At 36.2% G+C, this 7,689-nt stretch overlaps 1 pseudogene; it reads right to left on the minus strand.

Annotated features, from left to right (window-relative positions):
* Positions 1-2,573: 2,573 nt before the first annotated feature.
* LOC115031053 lies at positions 2,574-2,703 on the minus strand (annotated as a pseudogene).
* Between the last annotated feature and the right edge of the window lie 4,986 nt (positions 2,704-7,689).

The raw sequence follows: 7,689 nt of genomic DNA on the forward strand, positions 1-7,689 counted from the left end.
CATTTAAATCCATTTGAAAAGCGAAATGTTAAGGTGAGAATGTCACTTGAAGAGATACATTGATCAAAATCACCCAGAAAAATATTTTTCCATCTTCAGCAGGTACAATGGACAGAGGCCACCAAAACTGTGGCAGAATGGGGCCAAACTCCATCTCATGATAGTAATATAATTTAGTAGTATTTTCTACATAGCTTTTCTTTTGTAGACAAACAAAATTACCATGTTATGGTGTCACGGAGTCTGTGCATAGGTACCAGAAAGATTTGAATCCAAACATGTCTTCTCTGTATTGCCTTCCCTGTAATGAAGCTGTAAAAGACTATTGTATAAAACTGCAGAGCCTATGTTGATTTGGAGACCCCAGGATGGTAGAAATGGCAACACTACAGACTATATACCAAGAAATGATACAGGCTAAGTAGAGCTGGCCTAATATGTGTTCTGTTGTGGCAGAAGTGTAGGGAATGTGGGTTCTTAAACGATTGAAGTTTAAGATGCTACCAAAAACTACAGATACCTAAGATAGTATCTTAGTACCAGGATATGGTATACTCCTGGCTTGGTTTCAGCCATCCTCAGCTCAATCTTTCCTTCATATGCTATTCTTTCTCCATTCCAGAATGGGAACATATATTTTTATGCAATTATAAACTGGAAGTACATAACTTCTTTTTAGTAGTTGCTCACAGTTAAAGGAGATTTCCACAAGCCTCAGAAGAGATTAGGATTTGTATTTTAAACTGTGTTAGGGTTGTTGGAGTACTGGGATTTTCAAAGTCGCATTATGAGATGTCCATGAAACACTGAGGGTAGGTTTGGAATGGTATAGTTTAAAGTTATGTGTTAGCATTTCAAATTGAAAAGGGATTGATTCCTGATGGTTAATTTCAATTATTTACTCAATTGGATCAATATCACCCCAACCATTACCAAGGCATGCTTTTGGATGTAATGATATTCCATTTCCAGAGAGATTTACCTGAGGAGAGAAACATCTACTCTGAATGTGGGCTCAATTTCTTCATGAGTGGGGATTGTGGACTAACAATAAAAAGGAAAAAGAAGAAAATTAACTGATTTGCTTCCTCTGTTTCCTGAAGCATGCAAAGGTAAAGAAGCTCACAACCTCTGTCAAGCACTCCAGCAGAGTGCCATGTCTTCTCAGGCATGATGAAATCCATCTTCCATTAAGTTGCTGCTTATCATTTATTTTGTCATAGCAATAGGAAAGGTAATCTAGTAGATCACTACTTCTTTTACTATTTTTTCAATCGTTTTCCCTATTGACCTTCTCTCTTGTTAAACATGTTAATGTTTACTTTCTAATGACCATCCTGACAATTTTAGCATATCTACATATCAAAGTCACCACTGTCTTAGAGCAATATTTGCTTCCTGTGGCCCTGATTGTGTCATTTACAACAATAAAGATGATTATGTCATTGTCACATGAGTAAGTTTCTTCAAATGTCCATTCATATTTTTGTGTACTCAGTCTATTAAATTGAATTTATGGAGTGATATATTTATTATACTCTTCTTGCTACTATGGTCTTTTAGTATCAATATACTAAATGTGTTTTATAAAAAATCAATTATAAAACTCAAATTTACTTATTATTTCTCTCAACTCCTGATTATGTTTATGGGGGATTACTGAAGTAAAGCCATGGTGAGCTGGGGAGATTCTCAGTTGATAAAGTGCCTGCCACACAATCACAAGCCTCTGAATTGGATTCTCAGAACCCATGTGAGGAAAGCAAGCACAGTAATACACTGTGATCTCAGTACTGAGGAGTCATAGACAGGTAGATCCTTAGAGCTCACTAGCCTGTGAGCCTAGGCCAGTCACTGAACTCCAGTAGGCCAATGACAGACCTTGTCTCAAAACAAAACAAAACAAAACAAAACAAAAGAAATAAACAAACAAGAAAGCCAATCAAGAAGGTTCCTGAAGAATAACAGCTGAGTTTGACCTTTGGCTTCATATATTACATAATCATTATCGTATTCTCTTGACAATTTCCTTCCACATCTTTATTAAAGTAGACTTATGAGTTGAAAGAGTGATGTAATTTTGTTCAGTACCCTTATACAGTTGTTATTTTCCTTAATAAATAAATGTAGACAAATATTCTGTGCTGATATTGAATATGTCAAGCCCTGACACTTGAATGTCACCCACTGGGGAAAAGAGTACACAACAGCTAACAGGTACGATACAGCATCTAAATATTCGGTCATTTGAAACTGTTGTTCCTTTAAAAGAGCAAAGTTAGGTACTCCTGTAGGTATGGCAGAGTTTCCTTGTTAGCATCCATAATCCCTAATCTCCACAAGTTTTCTCTTTCACATCTCATGATATTTCCCTGAATAGATTTTAAGCTTCAGTAGGATTGCAAGATCTTCAAATGGCATCTAGTTTATATGCCTGCCTATAAGACTAAATTGCTTTTTATGGGACTTAAAAGGTTATATGACTTTTATGTTGAAATATGATATGAAACCACAATATACATATAATATTTAAATTAAAAAGCATTTAACTATCTAAGAAGATGAAAAATATTATAGATTCCCATTGACTCAGTCTATCCTTGTATCAAAATATCACATGGAACCTTATAAATTGCAAATAAAATATTAAACTGATAAGAACAGATACTACACTTGATTTTAGCCAAAAGGCCAAGAAGTGATGCAAATAAAATATAAAAAATTATATAATACTACCAAACATCAAGCAAGTAGTTTAGTCTTAAAAATAAAAGAAAATATTCTTTCTATAGTCTGTAGAGCTTAACTTGGTAAATACCTTGAAGTAATCAGTTTGTCAAATACAAGCTTTTGTAAAGTCTGTAACATATATTTAGGTAGTGATACCCTCTCCCTCAATGCCATGTAAATGAAAAAGGCTTGATTTATTGAATTGGAAATTGAATTTCTGAGCTTATTCATTGCCTGAGCAATAGCTCTGCATGACCCTTAATGCCATCTAGTTAACATGTCATGGCCTGGAAATGAAAGCGCAGGATCTTGAAAAATGAAAATCAAAAGCTTGCAGTGGGCATAGTCTAGTCTTTATTTCCCTAAGATCTCCAAAAGCTTAGAAATGATGAGAAGAATGCAGAGGCAGAGCAGTGTTGGTGAGGAGTCCAACTGAGCATCATTGCACCAGGAGACAGACCAGGCACGTCTTCTAAATTGGGAACAAAAGAGGTTCAGGAGCTTAGTATGTCCTCGAAGAGTCACACACAGCATTGATATTATTGGGAATGTTTGGTCTCTTCTGACCTTCACTTGTGCCTTGTGAAGCTACTAGAGTGCTAGTGTTCTGCATGAAGTGCCTAGCTTACCAGCTGAAGCCATACAACTTAAACATACTTTTACCGCTTTACAGCCAACTTTTCATTTTCCTTATAAATCATGAGAAAAGGTCAATGAAACCTGAATAGCAATGCTTAGACTTCCAGTCAAGTACTAAACTAATACTGTGTGAGTTCCAGGGAGAAGACACATTCTAATTCGGTGAGGTTTTTTTTTTTTTTTTCACAATCCTGAGAATTATGATAAAAATTTGCTTGCCATCACACAAACTATAATCCACTGAACTTCTATGCATAAAAACAGCTCTGTTCACTGGAGAGCCTGTTTACAGATCAGTTGGTAACATCATAAAGGCATCCAAAGCAGTAATAAATGGAGCATGCCTGTACTTATTAGATTAGCCTAAGCTCTTTCCATGTGTGATTGGAGGTGATCTAATTGGCTTGTGCAATAAGTAAGTTATCCTGAGTGTTTGAGTATAATGCATGTATGTTTACAGTACAAAAACACATTAGGAATCGTTGCATTTACTCTTTCTCTTGGCATTTGTCCTGGTACAGAAAAGTGCATTTGGGGTGGGTTGTCTCTTTATGTAAATCATCAACTCTCTACCAATGCTTCTTGAACAGAAAGGGGGTAAAACCTGAGTCTATCTTTATTGAACTGTTTTGCGATTGATCTCCCACATAAAAGGAAGGAAACCTGTTCTCAGCAGCAGACCCAGTCATGCTTAAAAGCTGTATCTTATTCCATTCTACCCCATTTGGCTTTCCAACTAAAATATAAACAGTTACAAAGGTAACTAGAAAAAGGTTCATACTATCTTCATATTACTCATTTCAAGATACTGTTCCTAGTATAGTGTTCATAGCAATGTACTTCTGGAAATTATATTAACACAGTATGAATGTTACAAGTGTCAAAACTAATGCAGCTGCTTGAATGTTACATTAATGGGCACCTTGCCAAAATTGCATATATTTCTTTTCAATATCTAGATGGTAAAATTGATTATTTTAACCACAAAGCACTTAGTTATGGATCTAAAAAAATCCAGGCAAATGTGTACAACTAAATTGACAACAAAGACTCGATCTAATTGTAAAAATATTAAAGAGTAATAGACAAACACATATGAAACAGTCCAACATTCACTTATATTTAAGGACCCAAGTCACTTTTATTTTTCATATAATAACCAACAATAGCAATTTAGCAAGGAACTGCAGGATACCTGATTCATGCTGAACATATAGCTATTCCCACTGTCTTAACAACACCATGACATGTGTAAGTAGCTAAACGTTCAACTCCTGATTCAATACTTAACATGTTTCTTTAAACACCCATTAGCATTGTGTTATGAGAAATTATAGATAAACACACATGCACAAAAAGAGAGAGAAAGAGAGGAGACAGAGAGACAGAAACAAAGACACAGACAGAGATGTGGAGAGTTTAACAGTTTGGAGTATAGGCTAGATGAGAAAAGAGCTACAGGTATTTTCTGTACAGTGGAATCTACATTGCTGCACTGCAATTTTAAAAGTATGGGCTTCCAGTGCTGAGGAATCTGTGTTCTTTGAGCATCAGTGCACATCATTCTTTTTTCAGCTAGGAATGAAGGGAATAAAGTGAAAATAATACATTGTTCTTATACCCGCACTGCTGTTCACATTTGGAATTCAAATTCAAAACTTTTGTATTTTGGAGATTATTACTTAATTTATCCTTATTAATTATTTATTATTATTATTATTATTATTATTATTATTATTATTTACTTAATGGAGGTCCAAAGAGGTAAAATGTTTGATGAAAGACTACATTTTTCATTTCAGTTCAATGGATACTGTAGCTATATGACACCTAAAATTTGTCCTCATTAATTATGGCATATGATGAAATCCTCTTTCTCAATGTGATAAGATTTGGAGATAGGCTCTGTATGGAGATGATAATGTTAATAACATTGTACACTGGAACTAAATTCTGATAAAACTGCTATGGGGAGTTCACATGAGGAAGGAGGAAATATGTTTGTCTATAAGAGGGAAGAAACCTTCCTGGAACTATAACCTGCAGACAAGCTGAGATTGGATTCCAGAAATATGGAAAACATATTTCTGTTGTTTAAACTCCCCAGTCTGTAACGGTATACATCATCCTACTCAAATTAATCAATATACCTGGCAGGGTCCTTGGTCTCAAGGGACCTTCGGGGATAGCATGGCACCAGAAAGTGGAAGCAGTCAGTAGGAGGCTCTAGCCCACATTACCTAGTAAACACACAGTTTAAAATGTCTTAGAAACAGACTGCAAGACATAACTAGATGAGAGAAGATGAGAGTAAATATAAAAGGAAGAGGTTACAAGATTACATGAGCAGAAACTTCAAATTCTAACAAACTCTGAAAAGGAGAGCATTTTAAAAGGAGGAGGTCATGAAATTCCAAATTACAAGAGTCAGTCCAGTACAAGACAATCTAAGAACTGGAAGGGATACCACAACTAAGTTTTCTCATGCACAGAATCCAGCACAGAGATATGATGGCCAAGCACTGTGATCTCCTTTGCACATATTAACTGGCATGGAGCAAACAGAGAAAAATGAGGTCTTGGATTATACCATGGCATAGATTTGACAACCCAGGGCCTGCAGGCATCTACCACCTAACTCATCCTGATGTGTTACATTGAGGAACAATCAAGGGTCCCACCTCCAGAATCAGTAATAGATCAAGATTCATATTAGTTAATATTTAATGCTGTAATAAAACACCTAGAACAAGTCAATGTGTAGAAGGAAGGATTTATTTGACTTATGATTCAGTTGGGATAAGAGTCCATCATGGCAGAGAAATATGGCAGCAAGCACTTGATATGGTTCTGGGAACTGCTGGGACTCTCCATTTCAAACACAAGTGAGAGGTAGAAGAGAAGGAATTGAGAAATTCAAAGACTGCCTTCAGTGACTCACTTTATACATACAGTAAGGCCCACACCTCTTAAATGTACCTGTACATAGCTCAACTGGGGACCAAGTGGTCAAACACCTAGGCCTGTTTGGGGATATTCTGATTCAAACCATTACCAGACTCAAATTTGAATGATCTGTTTTCCCATCAATGTATGATGCTGTGACTTGGTAGTAATTACATTTTAATGAAGTTTCATGTGTCATGTAAGTTTTGAGCAATAATACACATATTTTAAGAAGTTAGGCCTTAGGCTGAGGATGTAGAAGGGGAAGGCTACTTGAATGTGTAAGCATCTAGTTCACTTCCAAGGAGTGGAAGATGAAATAGCAGAAAGAGGATTAAGAGGAGGGGAAGAAAAGGAGGATGTTGAGTGGTCCAGAAAGCATGTCCTTTAGGAAGGATTAATGAAACCAGTTTACACAATGAGTTGGTCCCCAGAACTGAAGTTTACAAAAAGAACTTGCCCAGTTCTAATTCTCCCTTTTAAAGTGTGTCTATGTTTTCTCTTTTCTGTTAGCATCTAGAGCAATGTGATGAAGCTAGCATGCAACCCCTCCAGAAGCAACAGATGACAAAGGAATGCTTTGAAACATGCGGAAATGTTGGCTGATTAAGCCTTATGAGTTGTGCTATAGCAACACAACCTGTAATAAGACAAATATATTACAGAAGTTTAAGACTATATAATAGAATAAAAGTTAGGCATGCTATCTAAAATGGTGAAGATTTGGATGTATTTTAGTAAGCCAATTGACTAAGGTGTTTCTTATGTCCTTATTCATATTATTTGAATGTTAGCAGTAATTTTTCCTTTTTTCTACATATTTTGAAGAGTCATAGTCCAACTAATGTAACTCATCTCTCATTTTGAAAACTATACTTGTGTGCAAAAAAAAAATTGTCATGGGACATAAATCACTACAAAAGTGTTTTTGCCAAGTGTTCCATTATACACGGTGGGAAAGACCTCTATGTACTTACCATGTCCTGACCATGCTTACAGGACTTCAGTAGCCTGGTACACTTTTGCAAGTCTGTGAAATGGATAAGGGCAGGAAAGGCAGTGAGAATCCACTCACATGATAGGCATGAGATTGGTCCTAAAGCCTTCAGAAGGAAGCCAAACTTGGTAGCTCCAACCTGGCACCAACAGTCTAAAAGCTCATTTTCTGTCTACTTGGTGAACAGGTTGAAATATGTCATTGGAAAGTGTCAAATTCCAGACCTGAAATTTAAGGATCTGTCAAAGAAGGTCCCTCTGTGGTATCAAGCTCACCACACATTAGATCACTCAGAGACTTACAAAAAAGAATGGGTCTTCTTTTCTGGTTGCAGAGTCTTCTGTAGGAGGAGACTGAAGCATAGGCAAGTGGAAGCT

This window comes from Mus caroli, chromosome 4 (genome assembly GCF_900094665.2).
Source record: "Mus caroli chromosome 4, CAROLI_EIJ_v1.1, whole genome shotgun sequence".
NCBI classification, from domain to species: Eukaryota; Metazoa; Chordata; class Mammalia; order Rodentia; family Muridae; genus Mus; species Mus caroli.